Source organism: Phascolarctos cinereus, unplaced genomic scaffold (assembly GCF_003287225.1).
Source record: "Phascolarctos cinereus isolate Bilbo 61053 unplaced genomic scaffold, phaCin_HiC Scaffold_2;HRSCAF=192, whole genome shotgun sequence".
NCBI lineage: Eukaryota > Metazoa > Chordata > Mammalia > Diprotodontia > Phascolarctidae > Phascolarctos > Phascolarctos cinereus.
The window spans coordinates 105918119-105938805 of NW_027555625.1; positions in this window are offsets into that span (position 1 = coordinate 105918119).

The window sequence follows — 20687 nt, forward strand, 5'->3', positions numbered from 1 at the left end:
AGTCTGATAACCCCAAACCTTGTTCTTCATCTTTGCTACCATCTCCAATATTTCTACCCCACAGTTTTCTACTAAACCATCGTATCTATTCTAACTATGTTCCTCCTCCTATTCTTGATCCCTCAGTGAACTGGTTCAACCCTACAAGTCCTTTGTCACCTTATCTCAATTGCCAATCTTGCCCTGCCAAGCCTCAACCATGAATAACTTCCCATTTTCTTCTGCTTTCAATTCTACTCATTTGCTGCTAAAAAAAAAAGCAAGAGAAAATCATGAAACTAGTTTGACTGAGTTCACTAAAATGTTATGTTATATAATCTCAATTTAGCTTTCACCACTACAAGGCAATCTTCTTTATACCTCCCTCCCACGGGCTCATAATCTCAATCACCACAATGACTTTCCAAACCTTTTCATCACTGAAATTTACCTTCCCCACCCTCTCAGCTGAGAACTCTGTCTCATATTTCCCAGAATAATTGGCTGTATTTTGCTGAGAGCTCCCTCTTATTCTCTTCAACTCATCTCACATCACTCAGATGCCTTTTGCCACCATCTTCTCCTACCCTGTCTTATGTAAAAAGGTGGCTTTTCTTGCCTAAGCAAATCTCTTTACACATGCAAATGAAACCATTCTGTCTCATTTTCTCATCAGATTTCCCACTTTATCATACCTACTGTCTCAGTAATAGTTAATATTTCCCTGTATACTTATTTCCCTTTTACTTACAAAGCAGTCACACTGCCTTCCTTCTAAAAATTAAAAAAAGAAAGACCTCCTTTGACCTATCAAACCTTGTTAGCTAGTGTCCCATATCTCTCTTTCCTTTTATGGTAAAATTCCAGAAGAACTTCGACAGTTGGTGAAATCTGCTTCCTTCCCTCTCACTTTCTTTTTAACTGTGAAGTCTGGCTTCTGACCTCATCATTAAATTGAAATGTTCTTTTCAAAGTTATCAATGATCTGTTAGTTGGCATATCTAATGAGCTTTTCTCATATCTTCCTTGATTTCCATACAATCTTTGATATTGTTGATCACTATCTTCCTCCCAATACTTCTCTCTAGCTTTTCATAACACAACTCTCTCCTGGCTCTCTTCCCTACTTTCTGACAATTCCTTCTCAGTCTCTTGCTGAATCTACATCCAGATTATTCACTAAGTATAGGTGTTACACAAGGCTTTTTTCTGGGCCCTCTTCTCATAATACACTATTTCACTTTGTGACCTCATCAACTGCAAGGGATTCAATAATTTCTATGCTGATGATTCCCACATCTTATATCCATCCTTATTCTCTCTCCTAAACTCTAACCTACCTTTACTTCTCCAATAGCTTACTGGACATCTCAAACTAAATGTCCTGTAGACATCTTAAATTCAATTTGTCTAAAACTGAATTTATTATTTTCTTTTCCCCTTATTCCCTCTCCTCTCCCTTACTTTCCCATTATTGCAGAGGGGAACAGCATCGTTCAGGCTTGCAACTTAAGTGCCATACTTGATTCTTCATTCTCTCTCACCTCCCATATCCAATCAGTTGCCAAGTCCTATTAATTCTACCATCTCAAAACAACAACCACAACCACAACTTTCTCTCCTGTAACACTACCACCATACTAGTAAGAGACATTATCACCTTATGACTGCTTTATGTCAATAGCCTGGTCGCCTGTTCTTCCTGTATCTAGTTTCCAGACAATCTCAGTCTATCCCCTACTCAGCTATCAAAGTGATCTTCCTAAAGCCCAGGCTGAACACGAACATGTCCCTCATCAAACCCCCAATCAATAAACTACTGATTCCAGACACATCCAGGATAAAATATGAAATCCTTTTTTTTTTTTTGCTAGCAAAAACCTTTCATAACCTGGATCCTCCATGTCTTTCTGGTCATACATATTTTCCCATTTTTTCACCTCTTACCATGTGATTTGAGATACAGTGGCCTCACTGCTGTTGCATTTCCTGACTCCAGTCATTTTCATTGGCTATCCCTCATGCCTGTCCTTCTCTCCATCCTCATCTTGATCTCTTGATCTCTCTGTCAGCTGTAAACTTCCAGTAATTATCCTATCTTCTCTAAGAAGCCTTTTTGGGTATCACTTAATGTTAATAACTTCCTTCTAGTGCTTAATATCAAATGATCCTGAATATATCTTTTATATTTCTTTAAATATAGTTGTTTGTAAGTTGTCTCTCCCACTAAATAACGAGCTCCTTGAGAGAAGGGAAAATTTTTGGCCTTTCTTTGTTGATTAACAGTGTCAAATGCTGCAGAGAGCTTCAGAAGCATGATGTTTGGTGAAAGACTATTTGATTTGACAACTAAGAAATTATTGGTACCTTAGGAGAAAATAGTCTCAATTGAATGAAATAGTCCCTACCCTCAAATAACTTACATTCTATTGGGTAGACAATGTATACACACGTAAGTATATACAAAATGATAACAAAGAAATAAGGGAGTGAAACATTAGCAACTGAGCAATCAGGAAAGACTTCTTATAGAAGGGTGACACTTGCATTAAACTTTAAAGAAAAGTAGGCATTCTAACATGTAGACGCAAAGAGGAAGTGAAATCTAGGCATCGGTGAAGAAAGAGTAACAATATGTGAGGAAAAGCAAAAAAAATCAGCTGGTCTTGACTATATGGACTGTGAAAAGAAGAATATTGTATGGTGTCTTGGGAAAAGTAGAATGGAGCTAGGTTGTGAATAACTTTAAATTCCAGGGAAATTTGATCCCAGAAGCAATCCTCAAGTTTCTACTAAAGTCCCACCTTCTTCAGTTACAATCCTCCTTAATCTTAGTGTTTTCCATGAGACTATGCCTGATTTATCCTGTTCCTATCTTGTTTGTAGGTGGTCACTTACATGTTGTATCTACCATTTGTCTTTGAGCTTATTGAGAGTAGAAACTGTTGTTGTTTTACCTTTCTTTGTATCCCAAGGGATTAGCCCAGTAACTGGAAAATAGTAGGTGCTTCATTAATGCTTTTTGACTTGACTGTTGAGCAGGGGGAGTTAATGGTCAGGGAAATGCTTGAAGGAAACTTAAACACTCAGGTAACTGTGTGGAGAATGGGTTGGGAGAAGGAGAGGCAACGGACTAGTTTAGGAAGCTATTGCAATAGTCCAGGTGAGAGATAGTCAGAACACAAACTAAGATGGTGGCTAAAAGAGTACAGACAACAGGATGAGTTAGCCAATATTTTGGGTATAAGATCAATAAGATTTGGAGACTGACAGGATATATTACCAGCCTATTAAATTTCTCTTGGATTCCTATTATTCCCCTACTACTTATGAAGAAAATCTGTGAAGAGTTTCAATACTAAAGACAGAAAATTTAAGTAATTCTGGCTTTTTCACCTTGCCACATCAGAGCAGGATGATGTTAGTTACCATCACTACAAAAAAAAATACATACTACATATTCAAATGAATAATCATATTCCGTAGCCTTAGTATTGATATGGTGCAAGAAAAAGATATATAGTAGTCTTTGTCCTGAAGGAACTAGTTATACTGTTGAGGAAACACTAATACACATGGGATATTTTAAGGCCATGGCATTACAATATAGAATTCAGAGCTAAATTGTGGAATTTCCATGATTGCTAAGGAAGTTATAGTAAGAGAAAGAGAAATTGGAGTAGTCATGGAATACTGCCTCCGAGGAGATGAGTTGCAGGTTAATGAGAGGTTGTAAATTGACTGGATGTCAAAGGAAGAAGACTGGATAGTCTCTTATTCAAGAGTTTAAACCCAATAAATGTAAACAATAAAAGGTGGTATGAATTAATCTTTTAGCATCCAATTTGTAATTAAGTGAAACAGTTCCTTGGCATGACTTGGGGGAAGAAAGAAATAAAAGCATTCCTTACACCTTACTTTGTATGCCTGATTTCTCTTTCTTGCTATCCTGATATGTTTTCACATGAAATAATTACACTAGTGAGGGCAGCATTTAGACATCAATTGAGTGTGCCAGCAATTTAATTAGATAATTAGTTTATGTGCAGTTACATGGAGAGGCAGACTGTAATAAAAGAAGATTGACTGTCTCCTAGTAGTAAGGCTCTTTCTGCTAAGCAAGTCTGCTGATTTGAATAAGGAAATTAACACTTGAAAATCTATATGAGGGGGTTAATATGGGACAACTTAGGAGCTGAGGCTCTGAGATCCTTGAAGGAAAACAGATGCAAGAAAGAAAAGCAATGAAAACACTCTGATGGTTGAGATGTGATTTTAGTTCTTAGATTATTGCTCGATTTCTTTTTTCTTTCTTTTCAAGATGAGTAGGAATTTTCATAAATAAAATGAAGTTTCATTGTCAGCTGTCACACTAATACTCACAATTTTAAAACAAACCCACTATGCTTAAATTTTAAATTTTACAAATACTTAGCATCTCTGTGCATCTGGGTCTTTCTTCTTATGTCGTTGCATTTGATACACTCAGGTAATCAAGAAAAGGACAAATAAAATAAATTCATTTATTTGGTTTGGAGAAAAACCATTAAATGAATTTGGAATCAGAGAATTTGGATTTAAATCCTGCCTCTGTCATGCAGCAAATAAGTGGCCTTAGGAAATTTACCAGATCTTTTAACTCCTCAGTTTCTTTTTTTAACTTTTCAAATTATTCATTTTGACGTTTTTTTTAATATTGAGTTCCAAATTCTTTCCCTCCTTTTCTCCATTCCCTAATCCATTGGTAAGTCAAAAGGTATGATATCAATTATGCATCTGAAGCCACACAAAACATATTACCATATCAGTGATGCAAAAAAGAAAAAAAGAAAGATCAAGAAACAGTGAAAATATATGCTTCAGTCTGTATTCAGAGTTCATCAGTTCTCTCTCTGGGGTTGGATTCATTATGGGTCCTTTGGAATTGTCTTGGACCATTGTCTTGATTGGAGCAACTGTTTTACACAGCTAATCATCATTACAATATTTCTGTTACTGTATACAATGTTCTCCTGGTTTTCCTCACTCCACTTTGCATCAGTTCATGCAAATCTTCCCAGGTTCTTCTATAACCATATTGCTTGTCATTTCTTATAGCAAAGCAATATTCCAACACAAACATATAGCAAAACTTGTGTAGCAATTCCCTAATTGATGGACATCCCCTCAATGTCCAATTCTTTACCACCAGAGAAAGAGCTATTAATGTTTGTGTACATATAGGGATAGCTCCTTTTTGTTTGTTTGTTTGTTAAATTTATTTGGGATAGAGATCTAGTAGTGGTATGACTGAGTCAAAGCATACGCAGAATTGTACAGCCATTGGAAATAGTTCCGAATAATTCTAGAGAATGGTTTAACAAGGTCACAGCTCCACCAACAGTGCACTAGTGTCCCTATTTTTCCACATCCCTTCAAACATTTATCATTTTCTTTTCTGTCACATCAGCCATTCTGATAGGTATGAGGTAGTACCATGGAGTTGTTTTGATTTTCATTTCTCTATACAAGAGTGATTTTGAATATTTCTTGAGATTATTGATAGTTTTCATCTTCTGAAAACTGTCTCTTCTTAGATTTTGACCGGTTATCAGGTGCGGGGAAGCTCTTTTTTTAATATAAACTTGACTCAGTTCCCTTTATATTTGAGAAATGTTTCTTTAAAAAATATGGAAATAATAAATAAAACTTGAAACTCTTTTTATGAAAAAAATGAATCATTCATTAATTTTATTTTTAAAAAGAAAGAAAAAAATAAAATTGCCAGTATTAAAAATGAAAAGCGTGAATGCACCACTAATGAAGATGATTTTAAGCAATTATTAAGAGATATTTTTCACAATTATATGCCAGTACAACTGACAGTCTAAGCAAAGAGGATAAATATTTGTAAAAAATTTAAATTGCTCAGATTAACAAAAGAGGAGAAGGATACTTAAAAACCCTATCTTAGAAAAAGAAATTGAATAAGCCATAAATGAATGAGCTCCTTAAGAAAAAAAATATCCCCGGCATCAAATGGATTTACAATATATATGTATATATAGACATACACACACAAACGTACATACATACATGTATATATATATACACACACACACATATATACATATATATGTGTGTGTATGTGTGTGTGTGTGTGTGTAATCTTTGTTATATATCATTGTAATCTCATTGCTATTATTTTATTTAAAGTTTTTGCATTAATATCCATTAGGAAAATGGCCCGTAGTTTTCTTTCTCTTTTTGTTCTAACTGCTTTAGGTACGATAACCATATTCCTATTATAAAAGGAATTTGGAAGGACTCCTTTTATTTTTTTGAAACTTTATATAGTATTTGGATTTATTGTCCCTTAAATGTTTAGTAGAATCCAATTGTCGAACCATCTGTTCCTGAGAATTATACACATATATGTATATGTTTATATATATATATGTGTGTGTGTGTGTGTGTGTTGTGTGTGTGTGTGTGTGTGTATCTACCAATATATGTGTGTGTGTGTATATATATATATATATATATATATATATATATATATATATATATATATATATATATATATATATAATATATATATATATATATATCTCAATGGTGCTTGAAAGTTCTCAATTTCATGAAATGTTCATTTTCTTTCCTCTCAGAATTATACTCAGTTTTGCTGGGTGGGTTATTCTTGCTTGTAATCCTAGTTTTTCTTCCTTCCAGAATATCATATACTAAGCCCTCTGCTCCTTTAACATGAAAGCCACTAAATCTTGTATGATCCTGACTGTGGCTCAAAGGAATTTGAATGTTTAATTCTGGCTGCTCGAAGTATTTTCTCTGTGACCTGGGAGCTCTGGAACTTAGATATAATATTCCTAGAAATTTCGATTTTGTGATCTCTTTCAGGAGCTGATTAGTGGATTCTTTCAATATCTATTTTGGTTAGCCATTGGTTCTAGAATATCAGTTAATTTTCCTTCACAATTTCTTGAAATATGCCAGAAGTTTTTTTTCTTTTCAATTAAACTGTTTGTATCTATGTGGGCTATTAGTTGGATTCCTGCCATCAAGCTAAAAATACTTTTTTAAAAAAAATTGTATTCCTAATTATTCCAGGCCCCTTTTGAAAATCACTTGAGACCAATTTTAGTTCTCTATACCTCTTATAGTTAGGTGAACGTTCTGGAATTTTCATTCAAAGTAGATTTTCTAAGTCTTCAAGTTTTTCATCTATAGGTAACTATGCAATTTCTGCTTTTATTTTGTCTATTCCAGGTTTAGGAATGAAGCTTACAATTGACTTTCTTTGTCATACAATAAATTGTTGTGTAACTTGGAACTAAGGATGTTTTTGACAAAAAGGAGTATAAAATCCTTGTCTGTAATTAGTAAGATGCCTGCATTTTTGCCATGATCTTTCCTCTTTCCAGTCTTCATTTATCCCACTACACATATTCTATCATCCAACAATACCAGTTTCCTTGCTGTTCTTCAGACATGATGCTGTATCTTCCAATACCGTGTTGTCCCACATCCCTGGAATCCTCTCTCTTATCATCTCTACCTTCTGACTTCCCTGGATTCCTTCAATATTGAGACAAAATCCCACTTTCTTCCAGAAGTCTAGTCTCTCTGCTATTCATGGTTTCCCTCAGATATGATATCTATTTTCCCCATTTGCAATGCATATACTTTTTATGTACATAGCTCTTTTCATGTTACCGCACTGATTAGAATATGACTTTCTTGAGGGCAGAAATTGCATTTTCCTTTGATATCCTCTAAACTTGGAACAATGCATGGTATATAGTGGTTAATGAATGTTTGTTGGTTGACTTATTTAATATATAAACATAATGAATGTTTCTACCGTCAGCTTATTTCGTGAATACTCAACATCAGCTGTCAGTAGGCAATGCAATTTGAGCAAGCAGGATATTGCTTTACATGTTGTGATTTGTTTTTGCAAAAGATGACTCAGAGACTGAAGGTTCAGAGAAGAATTTCCTTTAATAAAACGATATTCCATAACCTCCAAATAAAATAAACGTGCAGGACAGTAAAAAGGAATTCTACAGACAGGTAAAAGCTGATAAAAGCCACTGGCAAGGAGATTAAAAATAATGTAGTACCCTGGGGTCTCAGGAGCTCCTCTCCAAAGTTCTAAAATGCTTTTTTTCGATATAACATCTAGGTCCAAATCAAACTAACTGGTGGCAAAATCAGCTCAAACTGATCCAGGTCTGTTCCACATAGTCTTAGCTTATAATTACACTGACTGGTGGGGTGAAGGTATGAGGTTTAAATGGAAAAACCCCAATTCAATTAATTAGTTCACAACAATTTGTATTTCTTTATTAAATTAAAATTTACCTTTTATGATCAACAAGAATTTATTTTCTCTCCCTCCCATGTTCCCTAAACTATAAAACAACAACAACAAAAAAAAAACCTTGTAATAAACAAGCATTTTCAGGCAAAATAAATTCTTATATTGTCCACAACAAAAACATTTTGTCTCATTTTGCATGTTTAGCCTGTCATCTATTTCTGATTTGTTCTGATATATATTGGCCTCTTGTGGCCCTAAGCATAATAGAATAGCACTTGATTTTCTATACTCCATATTAAGCCAATCATCATAATGATTTCAAGTAGTTATCCTTAAATCTTATGCCAACCCACTGATTGCTGAGATTCATATAACTAGTTTAATCACCAGAGCCCAATTAATCAGTATTTCTAGCTTCCTTCCAGGTTTTTACAGCTACTGTTGCTATCATAGGCACATGAAGTCCACATCACTTCTGGTTTTCTTACCGAGAAAGTTCACTTTAACCTCACAACCACTTTCTCTGAAGAGTTAGTTGGTTCCTCCCAGAATCTCCCTTTTAAGAAAAGTACCTATGCCAGCAACGTCTTCATTCTGCTCTGGGCTCCACTACTGACTCTTTGTCCTTCCCCATCATGATCCCATACATGTACCTTCTCCCTGCAATTTCACACTACACTTTTGAATTCCCTTTCAGGCTTTGTCTTCTCATTTTAGAATTTAAGCCCTTTGTCCTTGAATAAGCTCTAACAGGCTTCTGGGAGTACAGTATTAAATTTTCAGTATGATCATTTACACCTCAGAAATAGTCACCTGCCATAAATTAGGATTCAATTTATTTTTACATGATTTTCTAGACTTAGCAAATATTAATAATGTAGATTAAACTTAAAATGCATGCATATCCATTTTATTTTCTGGAGAGCACAATTGTTAGACATTGTAGCATATGTAGGGCATGTATTGTCTTTCTGTTTGCATTTGTGTTCTCAGAATTGAGCAAAATACCTAGAAATTAATAAATACAGTTGTAAATCACCTTGTCTAGAATCTCCCTAATTTTCCATTACTCCCCTCACTTTATATTACAAATAAAAGTTTGCTTTGAGGAGAGGGTAGTAGACGTAGTTGTGGGTGATGGTGGTAGTGTTAGTAGTAATCCTCTTCCTTTTAGAAAAGAGGTTTAACAAAAGTAAGAATATGTAAGAAAAATAGCATGTTGATATGATTGGCTGAGAGGAATCTGTTACCATTTAGAAATTTATCTTTTCATTTTACTAATCCTACATTGCTAGTCCAAACTGTCAACATAAATCTCCTTAGGAGACAATGGTTAAGCACTTACTATGTTGCAAGTCATCGTGCTAAATACTTGAGAGACAATAACAAAAAATGAAATAGATTTTGCCTCTTTTAATAAGATGATACTGTACTTGGCAGCTATACCATGTACATAGCTATATAGCATTGGCACGTTATTCACAGTATGCTCCACTATAGTCCAATGCATTCTCAATATTGAAAGGAATATCAATAGGCTCCTTTCACTATTATACCAGTTAAAAACCATGTTCCAGCTCATTGCTCTCAGATGTGAAGCCCCACCGATTGAAAACACAAGGCCTTCATCCATAGAGTAAGGGGTTAAACTAAATCACCTTAGAATACTCTTCTAATTCATATGATTCTATATTGACCCAAGCAATAAAAATTTATCTCTACTTGGATTAGATTTAGTTCTGAACAGTCACAGAAGAAAAGGAAATAGTTGAGTGTCACTTTTTCAAAGTGAAAAATAAAAAACTACTGCAAAACACAATCAATTTTCAAGGTCCATTTACATTATATCATTGGGGGAGTATAGCTATGTAATAGATATGTATTTTCTGTGTTTTCATAGGTCTTATTTAAGAATGCTAATCTACACTAGGGAAAGTGTCTTCCAAAGACTTGCGTCTTTATTTCTAGTAGAAACATAGGCAAAGAAAAAAAATAATCACTTGCATCTTTAATAAGATTTAAGTGATTTTTATCCAAGAATGTTTTATCTTATAATGAAATATGACTAGACAGATGTGACAAATGTAAAAGCAATTATGTCTTTGGCAACCCATTTAACATTTCTGTGCCTCACTTTGATCATATGTTAAAAGGGAAAAAATCATGTCTGCTCTACTTTCATTATTCTATGATAATAGAAATAAGAGTAATGATGTGGAAGCTCAAACCTAGTTTAAACTGACATGTTAAAAAGAATATAGATGCAGGATAGAATACTGCCTTGGCTGATAGAGTTCTAGGATTGGATTCAGAAAGGAATGACTTTAAGCCCTCTGACAATTACTAGCTCTAATAATTGGCATGTCAGTTAGCATCTATGTGCTTTAAACAACTCCCATGGACTTATCTACTAAGAAGATAAAATTTGCTTCATAACATCTAATGTCACTTTCAGCTTTAAAACTATGATTACATGATTGTAAACTCATATACTAGAAATTCCCTGTGCTGACAAGGCCAAAGATGCTTTGCAAATTCACAAACAAGAAAGGAATTCACTATGAAATATGTATTATGAAGTTATAAATATATTCTAATACTGCAGAATAACATGTTTAATCACCAATTCCTTAATTATCCAGGTGTCCAAGTATACACATTTTGGTAATAATTATCAAAAGATTTATTGAGAAGATCAAATATATTCATCCTCAAATCTAGCTACTTATTCAGAAAAGATGTGACATACTCAATAGAGTCGGTCTAGAGTCACAAAGTCAACTTCAAATCCAACCTCAGATAGTTACTGATTGTGTGACCCAGAACCAATCACTTAACCTCTTTCTGTCTCAGTTTTTTCAACCATAAAATGTAGATAATAATAACACCTACCTTTCAGGGTTGTTGTGAGGATCAAATGTGATCAGATTTGTAAAGTGATTAGCACAGAGCCTGGCACATAATAAGTGCTAAATCAATACTTATTCCTTTTTCCTTTTCTTGTTCCCTTTCTGAGATATTTAAAAACTCAGTGACAGACCACATAACCTCTCTGTACATAGTGTTTCCTTCATTGTAAAATGACAGGGTGGACTCAATGGCTTCTAAGTATCCTTCCATCTCCAAATCTATGATTTTGATTTCTGTATGAAAAAAAAATAGATGAAACTAAGATAATCTTAGAAGCCCTGGATTTTTAAGTATATAATATTCCACTGTAATATTTAAAATTTATAAAAATATTTTGACCATTAAACATTTTAAACCCACACATTTCTTGAGTGATATAATTTATCACAACATGATAATGCTAGGGTAGCAGGTACAGGTAAATTATATATTACCTGCAAAACCTTACTTTCAAATTCTAAACTCATAAATAATAACAATTCATATCTCTACATTTTGGGAGTATAAAAAGAGATTTTTTAGGCAAAAGTTATTGTAATAAAATGAAATTATATTTCTGAAATGAATAGTAAGTCTGAAGTAATTTTAGTGAAGGATATATTTTTTTCAGTGCTGTCATTCTATGGTTTTGTGGGAAAAAGCAAAGCCCCTCCAAGATTATTCAGTTCTAAGTTGACTCTCATGTTTACCCCAGAAAGTTCGATGTAGTAAATGTTGGTAAAGTACCTCCTTTGAACTTTTTCTTCCTTTCTCTTTCTTTCTTCCTCTCTTTCTCTTTCTTTCTTCCTTCCTCTCTTTCTCTTTCTTTCTTGCTTCCTCTCTTTCTCTTTCTTTCTTCCTTCCTCCCTTCCTTCCTCTCTTTCTTTCTTTCTTCCTCTCTTTTCCTTCCATTTATAACAAAACCTATCACTTATTACCTTCTTCCCATTGTGTCTACTTCTGAGCTCTGAGTCAAAGCAGAAGAAAAACAAACTTTTTTTCCCCTCCTACATGACAAAGCTTAAAGTCTCATCTTTATTGTCTGATAATTCAAAATGAGTCTCAGCTTTTGAACTTTAATGTTCCTGATACTGTTATAACAACATGCTACTTTCAGTGTATTTACTTCTTGATTCTATCTTCTACATGTGCTTTATAAAAATGTAAAAACAAATTGTAGATGAATTTCTTCTTTTTTTTCAGGGTTAAGTGACTTTCCCAGGGTCATAGAGCTAGTAAGTATCATGTGTCTGAGGCCAGATTTGAACTCAGGTTCTCCTGACTCCAAGGCTGGAGTTATATCTACTGTGCCATCTAGCTACTCCTAGATGAGTTTTTTGTGAATCTATTTTGGTCTATAAACTTCCTTTTGAAACTCTTATGAAAATACTTTTTTTTCTTCTTGTGCCTTGGGAATTCCAATATTCAGAACTTCCTGGCCCTACTAGGCCATTTTCTCTTCAAGGATTTTGGCCATGAAATTAAAGAGAGAGAGAGAGAGAGAGAGAGAGAGAGAGAGAGAGATCAACACATACATACATACATACATACATACATACATATGTGATAGAAAAGCATTGAGGTCTGTTGGACCTCAGTGAAAGAGGAGCTTGGTCTGGTACAAGTCCCAGTGCAGCCCAGGGGTGGTGGCTGCTTCCAGAGCTCTCAGCCCACAGACAGAGGAGGGATTGAATGGCTTATCGGAGGGGGATTGCAGAGATATCTTTGCTGGTGCTGAGGCAGGATTCTCCTGCTTTGCTCTTGCTTGGATCTGGGTTGCAGTTTTGGGTGGCAGTTCTGGGGGTGCTGGCATGTTGGAGCTTGCAGTAGTGATGGAGAGGGAATCCTCCTCACAATTCAAAGGCAGAAAAGAATGCTCGTGCTCACTTATAGACCAGAGCACAGGCCAGGAAAGGAATAAAAACCTTGCCTTTCATCATACCACCTTGGAAGAACTGAAAATTAATAGGTACCTAGAAGTACCTCTGAAAACAGCTGCACAAAACCCCTCAAGCTTGGGACAGTAAGTTCTCAACACTGGAAGCAGACTCCTACCTTAACAAAGAGTTTAATAGTCAAGTAATTGGATGGGAACATCAGCAAACAGTGCAAAAAAAAATGTCTGACCATAGAAGCTTACTTTGGTGACAAAGAAGACCAAAACATAAAACCAGAAGAAGAAAATAAAGTCAAAGTTCTTTCATCCAAAGCCTGCAAGAAAAGTATGAAAGAGCTCAAAAAGAATTTTAAGAAGCAAGTAAGAGAAGTAAAGGAAAAACTGGGAAGAGAAATGAGAGTAATGTAAGAAAATCATGAAAAACAAGTCAACAGTTTGCTAAAGGAGACCTAAAAAAAAATACTGAAGAACAAACACCTTAAAAAATAGTCTAACCCAGATGGCAAAAGAACTCCAAAAAACCAATGAGGAGAAGAGGGCCTCAAGAAGCAAAACTGGCCAAATGGAAAAGGAAGTCCAAAGGCGTACTGAAGAAAATACTTCCTTAAAAATTAGAATGGAGCAAATGGAAGCTAATGGTTTCATGAGAAATCAAGACATTATAAAACAAAACCAAAAGAATGAAAAAAAAAAGAACACAATGTGAAATATCTTATTGGAAAAACAACTGACCTGGAAAATATATCAAGGAGAGATAATTTTAAAATTATTGGACTACCTGAAAGCCATGATCAAAAAAAGAGCCTAGACATTTTTCAAGAAATTATCAAGGAGGAGCAGCTAGGTGGCACAGTGGATAGAACCCCAACCCTAGAGTCAGGAGGACCTAAGTTCAAATCCGGCTTCAGACATATAATATTTTCTAGCTGTGTGACGCTGGGCAAGTCACTTCACCCCAATCACCTCACCCCCCCAAAAAAACCCCACCTAATCAAGGAAAACTGCCCTGATATGTTACAACCAGAAAGCAAAATAGAAATTGAAAGAATCTGCCAATCACCTTCTGAAAGAGATCCCCAAAGGAAAACTCCTAGGAATATTGTAGCAAAATTCCAGATTTCCCAAGTAAGGAGAAAATATTGCAAGTAGCCAGAAAGAAAAAAAAATTCAAGTATTATGGAAACACAATCAGGGTAACATAAGATCTATCAGCTTCTACATAAAAGGATCAGAGGGCTTGGAATATGATATTCCAAAGGGCAAGGGAGCTAGGATTACAACCAAGAATCAACTACCCAGCAAGACTGAGTATAATCTTTTAGGGGGAAAATGGATATTCAATGAGATAGAGGAATTTCATGCATTCTTGATGAAAAAACTAGAGCTGAATAGAAAATTTGACTTTCAAATAGAAGACTCTAGAGAAACATGAAAAGGTAAACAGGAAAAGAGAAATCATAAGGGATTCATTAAAGTTGAACTGTTTACATTCCTACATGGAAAGATGATGTTTTAACTCATGAGACCTTTTTCAGTATTAGGGTCATAAGAGGGAATATTTATAGACAGAGGGCACAGGGTGAATTGAATATGAAGGCATGCTATCTACAAAATAAAATTAAGGGATGAGAGAGGATTGTACTGGGAGAAGGAGATAGGGAGAGGTAAAATGGAGTAAATTATCTCACAGAAAAGATGTAAGAAAAAGCTTTTTTTTTTAGCTAGGCAATGAGATTAAGTGACTTGCCCAGGGTCACACAGCTAGTAAGTGCTATTTGTCTGAGGCCGGATTTGATCTCAGGTCCTCCTGAATCAAGTGCTGGTGCTCTATCCACTGTGCCAGCTAGCTGCCCCAAAAAAGCTTTTATTATAGAGGGGAAGAAGCAGGGAGATGAGAGGGAATGTGTGAATCTTATTCTCAGTGTATTTGGCTTAAGGAGGGAATAACATACACACTCAACTGGGTATGGAAATCTATCTTATACTATAGGAAAATAGGGGGGAAGAGATTAGGAGATGGGGGATGATAGAAGGAAGGACAGATCAGGGGAATATGCATTCAGAATGCATGCCATCTTGTGGTGGGGGAGGGAAGAAATGGGGAGAAAATTTGGAACCCAAGATCTTGTGAAAATGAATGTTGAAAACTAAAAATAAATTAATTTTAAAAAATGGGGGCAGCTAGGTGGCACAGTGGATAAAGCACCAGCCCTGGAGTCAGGAGGACCCGAGTTCAAATCTGGCCTCAGACACATAACACTTACTAGCTGAGTGAACCTGTGTAAGTCACTTAACCCCATTGCCTAACCCCCCCAAAAAAAATTGCACATTCAACACAAAGTTTTGGTATTCTTTTTTTCTAGGCTTCCTTACATTATATGTTTATAAATCAAGCCATAAATCTGTTAGTCTACCTTATACATTTACTAGTTTTATAACCATCAGATCTTGTACCATCTTTCAACCTCAATTTATTTACCTGTAAGATGAGAATAACAATACCTCATACTTCACAATATTTTTATGATGAAATGAGATGAAATATAGAGCACTTTGCTAACCTTAAAACACTTTGTAAATGCTATTTTTATCTCTTGCTCTCCCCACATGACATGTCTATCTTTTCTAGTCAGGCATCTCTGTGATAATATCTTTTACACTGCCCCTTTGAAAAACAAATTCATTTTCTTTATATATTTTGTTTTTATATTACATAAATTTCTCCTAACATACCTCATATAATGCTTCTTACAGACCATCAGTAAAATGCTACAGCCTAACTAAACCAAACATATCTCTTGATTGCTTTTTCGGTGCATCATAATTCTGATTCTTCAGAGATTATGATATTCCATATCTCCAATCTATATCACAGTAGTAGAAGATAATTGGTATTTTGTAAAATGTATTTTCATTTCAGGAAGAAGTCTGGTGGCATTAAAAATGCTTCACAATGCTATAAACAGAGATTGAAGCCATGGAATTAAAAGACATTTGTTCCTTGGAGAGAAATCTATGGCAAATCTTGACAGCGTACTCAAAAGCAGAAACATCACCTTACTAACTAAAGTGTATATAATCAAAGCTATTTTTTTTTCTTGCAGTAGCAATGCAAGACTTTGAGAGTTGCACTATATGAAAAGCTGAGCACCACAAGATTCTAAGTTTTAAGATCAAAATAATTTACACTCAAGTGAAAAAAAATGCTTTAAATCATTATTGATTAGAAAAAAACGCAAATTAAAACAACCTGTAGATCTCACTTTGTACCTATCAGATTGGCTAAAATGATGGAAGGGGAAAGTGACAAATGTTGGATTGGATGTGGAAAAATTGGGACACTAATTCATTATTGGTGAAATTGTGAACTATTCCAACCATTTTGGAGAGAAATCTGGAGTTATGTTCAAAGAGTTCTTAAACTACCTATACCCTTTTGCCTAGCAATACAATTACTTGGTCTATTTCTTAAGATAATTAGGGAAAAAAAGAAAAGAACCTATATGTACTAAAATGTTTATAGCAGCTCTCTTTGTAGTGGCAAAGACCTGGAAATTATAAGAGTGCCCATCAATTATGGAATGGTTGAACAAGTTGCAGTATATGATTATGATGGATTACTACTGTGCTATAAGAAATGATGAGCTCAATTGTTTTAGAAAAAAATGGAAAGATTTACATGAAATAATGAAGAGTGAAATGAGCAGAACCAAGAGAATATTGTATACGGTAATATCAATATTGTTTTTAAAAAAGACTTTGAATGAATAAGTTATTTTGACTATTATAAATACACAAATTAACTATGAAGGACATATGAAAAAAGACAGTATCTGCATTGAGAGTAAGAACTGAAATACAAGTATGTATAGAATAATTTCATACACACACACACACACACACACACACACACACACACCTATTTTTGTCTAATCAGAGCCATCTCTCAGGTGAGGGGTTTTGGAGGAAAGAAATTAAAAAGAAATTTACATGATAATTTTGTTGTGTAGCAAGTAATTCATAGTATATTTGAAGTTTCATATGCTATCATTTTTTTTATTGTACTATGTTATGGAAATGCTTGTTTTATTCCATAAATTGAAACTACAATTTAATAATGAAAAAAAGTGCTAGGATTATTTATGATGGAGAAAAGATGTTTTATCAATAAAAACAAGAATGAAATAAAGATTTTGTCAATAAAAGCAAGAATGAAATAAGGATTCTCATTGTCTCCACTATTATTTGTCATAGTAATAAAAATGGGAGCCAACTTCTTTCTCTATTCTATAACATATCTTTATACATACTGTTTAAACATCATTCTCTGACAACTTTTCTCCCCTATGTGGAAAAAAAAGTTACAACTCTAGATAATTCAAATTTAAGTAATACTGTGTAACCAAAACACTATTTGTAATAAAATAAGGGAAGATGTAAATAGTTGACAAGATAATATTAATTGCTAGATCATTATGAGATAATGTAAATAAAAATAATATGCAAATTAATCAACAGATTCATTGATGTGTTAATGAAATAGCAAAGTAGATACTTTATGGAATTAGAAAAATACTAAAATTCATGTGAAGGGAAAAATTCAAGAATATTAGAGGAAATAATGGAAAACAGGGATTAAGCAGTTTTTGGGTTTAATCTAGAACTAGATTAAAAAAATAGAAAAGTAGACAATGGGGATTCATTAGATAACCACCAACATAATGCTGTATAAGTCTAAGAAAACAAACTAATGGGGAAGGGATTGTTTCATTAAAATTTGCTGAGAAAAATATAAAGCACTTTGTCAGAAAACAGATTTAGACAAATAGCTAATATCATTCTCCATACCAATTCCAAATAGACACATGAGAAAATATAATGATATATAAGAAAAAAAGAGAGGGAAATGGATGAATAATCAGAGCATCTGTTGGTCCCTTACTTTGTGCTAGTCACTGCATTGAACATTGGGAACACAATTACAAGCAAAAAACAAAAACAAAGACAAAAATAAAAACACCAGGCACCAGTTGACAAGCAAAGAAGAACTAAAAAGTCTGCAGGGGTATTCAGCAGTAGAAGCAACAACTGGTTTGGGAAAGATAATGTGGAGGCTCACCTATTGCCATCTAAGGTAGTTCTATATAGAGTTCTATGTAGAGTTCAATTTTCAAATTCACATTTCAGATGATTAGGAGGAGGTTTGGAAGGTAAAAATGGAGAATTTATGATTTTGAGATGGCTAAGAATGGAGAAGATGTCAAATGAATTATTAATATTTTAATATATATTTAATAGTGAAAGTATTCATAAACAGATGTGAGGCTATGGAGATTATAAAAGAAAAATAGAAACTTTTGAGTATGTAATAATAAAATAGGCAACTAGGTGGCACAGTGTTGAAAGGCTGAAACTGGAGGAAAGAAGACAATTTTAAGTCTGCACTCTCCTTTGAATATCTATCAATATCTATCTAATTGTCTGTCTATCTATCTGTCTGCCTGTAGGTCTATTTCCCAGAGATAACACATTATTCCACTGTTACTCCATATATGCACATATTTCCTATATATTACTACATATATATCTTATTATATTGTGTATATGTGATATATTTGCTTTAATTTTATATTATATTATACTTTATGTTATTATGTGCATTATGTGTATATATAATAAAAATGTGATAATAGCATCTACTTCCCAGGGTTCCCATCTACTGCAATTAAATATTTGTAAAGTGCTTTACAAACTTTAGAGTTATATAAATGCTAGTTAAAATGATCCCTAGTAATAACTTTTAAAATTAAAAAAATCAATGCAACTAGAACTAGAGGGAAAAAAGATGCAGATTAAGGGGAAAGTGCTGCATCCCATACCTCTGGGGAGGGAGGGAATGCATCCAATAAATCTATAGGCAATTGACATGAAATTATATGAATAAAAGCCATTTACCAATTTAAAAAATGGTCAAATCATAGAAACGGTTTTCAAAATAAAAAATAGAATCAATAATCATCTGAAAAATTCACTAAATAAATTCGTAGGGGACTTTTCTGTCATTCTCTAAGAGTTCATTATGACCCAACCTCAGAGTAGAACTCCAGAAAAATATCTCTTAAACAAAGTATAGGAATGATTTATGTCTAAATTTCTCCCAAAAATGTAAGTCATTGTATACCCTAGACAAGTACTTAATGTACAAAGTATATCCAAAATGGAAAAGCTATTTATTCCTTCTATAAAAAAGAAAATGTTAAAAATACAAAAGACTCATAAGCATGCATTGATAAACAATGAAAACATAAACCAGTAATCCATAACTCCTACTATACTCTGGGAGGCAGGTACTTAAATCATTCAAATGTTGAACAATTTGAGGCATTTTATTTTTACCACAGATCTGCATTATCCAAGTAACTCACTCAAGACAAATCAATATCTGCTTTCAAGTCTCAAGTAATAGCTGGTGCTTTCTTAGAGCTCTTATCTACAGAATTCTCTTGAAAGTGATTATAGTCTACCCTAAAAAGTTATTGTGAAGATCCCCTCCCAGCAGTCAATTAGCTGCAGAACCCAGGAGCTTTTGTCTCTTGAATTTACAAGATTGGTTCCATGGGAAGTGTCCCTATTCCAGCAGATCAGCAGCACTCCTCTGATTATCACCATTACAATACATATTATCTCACTCTGTTATTCATATGATTACTGTCAATGCTTTCCTTTTGTTAATTCTGTTTATGAAGTGCAAAATAAAGGTACTAATTCACTGATTGATTAAATGAGCTGTCCTTCACTGGAGTACTTCAAGAAATTCATGTTAGCAAAAATTTCTTAAGCACCAGTTAAATGCCAGGCACTATGCTAAGTACTGGGGAAAGGGTGCAGAGAAGAGAGAGGGAAGGAAAAAAGCAAAAAAGCCCTACTTTTAAAAAGTTTATGCATCATTAAGAAAGAGTAAAACAAACTAAAATAAAAATTATTTTAGCAATCATACAAGTTCCTTAATCTCTGAACATTTTTATATTTTCAGATGTAAATTTCTCTGTCAGAGGCAATATCTTGGAGTGACACCTATGCAACAGATTTTTTAAAAAATATGATTACTATTCCCTTTGTGCTAAAAGGAAATTAGCATGAAATATAAATACTGTTCAATTGAATTCCTCTCAGAATTTTTGATTTTGATCTCTATTCCCATTTCCTCTCTTTGCTTTACATACCTTTTGGGGTGAAGGAGGTAGAGATGTTTCCCAGTAGAAGAATCATTTTTGTAGTATTTCAGCAGGGGTCTAGGCTTGCCTTTCAGTCTTTGTACAGGGTCTGGCCATCACACCACCGAATACCTCTCAGACATAAAAAGCTCTAAGACATTTCTGGCATCAAAGACAAATGTCCCTTTTGCCTTCTTTCCTTTCACCTGGCAAAGACTTTATATTTACTGAGTTAAAAAGGAAACAGTGAAATCTAGGAGAGGGTGAGAGAGATAAAATCAATGTAGGAGATGTACTCATCAGAAGAATTTTACCCCATTAGGAAATCTAACACTAAACAAACACAAACTTAGAATTTTGGGGAAATGAAAGATTTCCTTTCAGA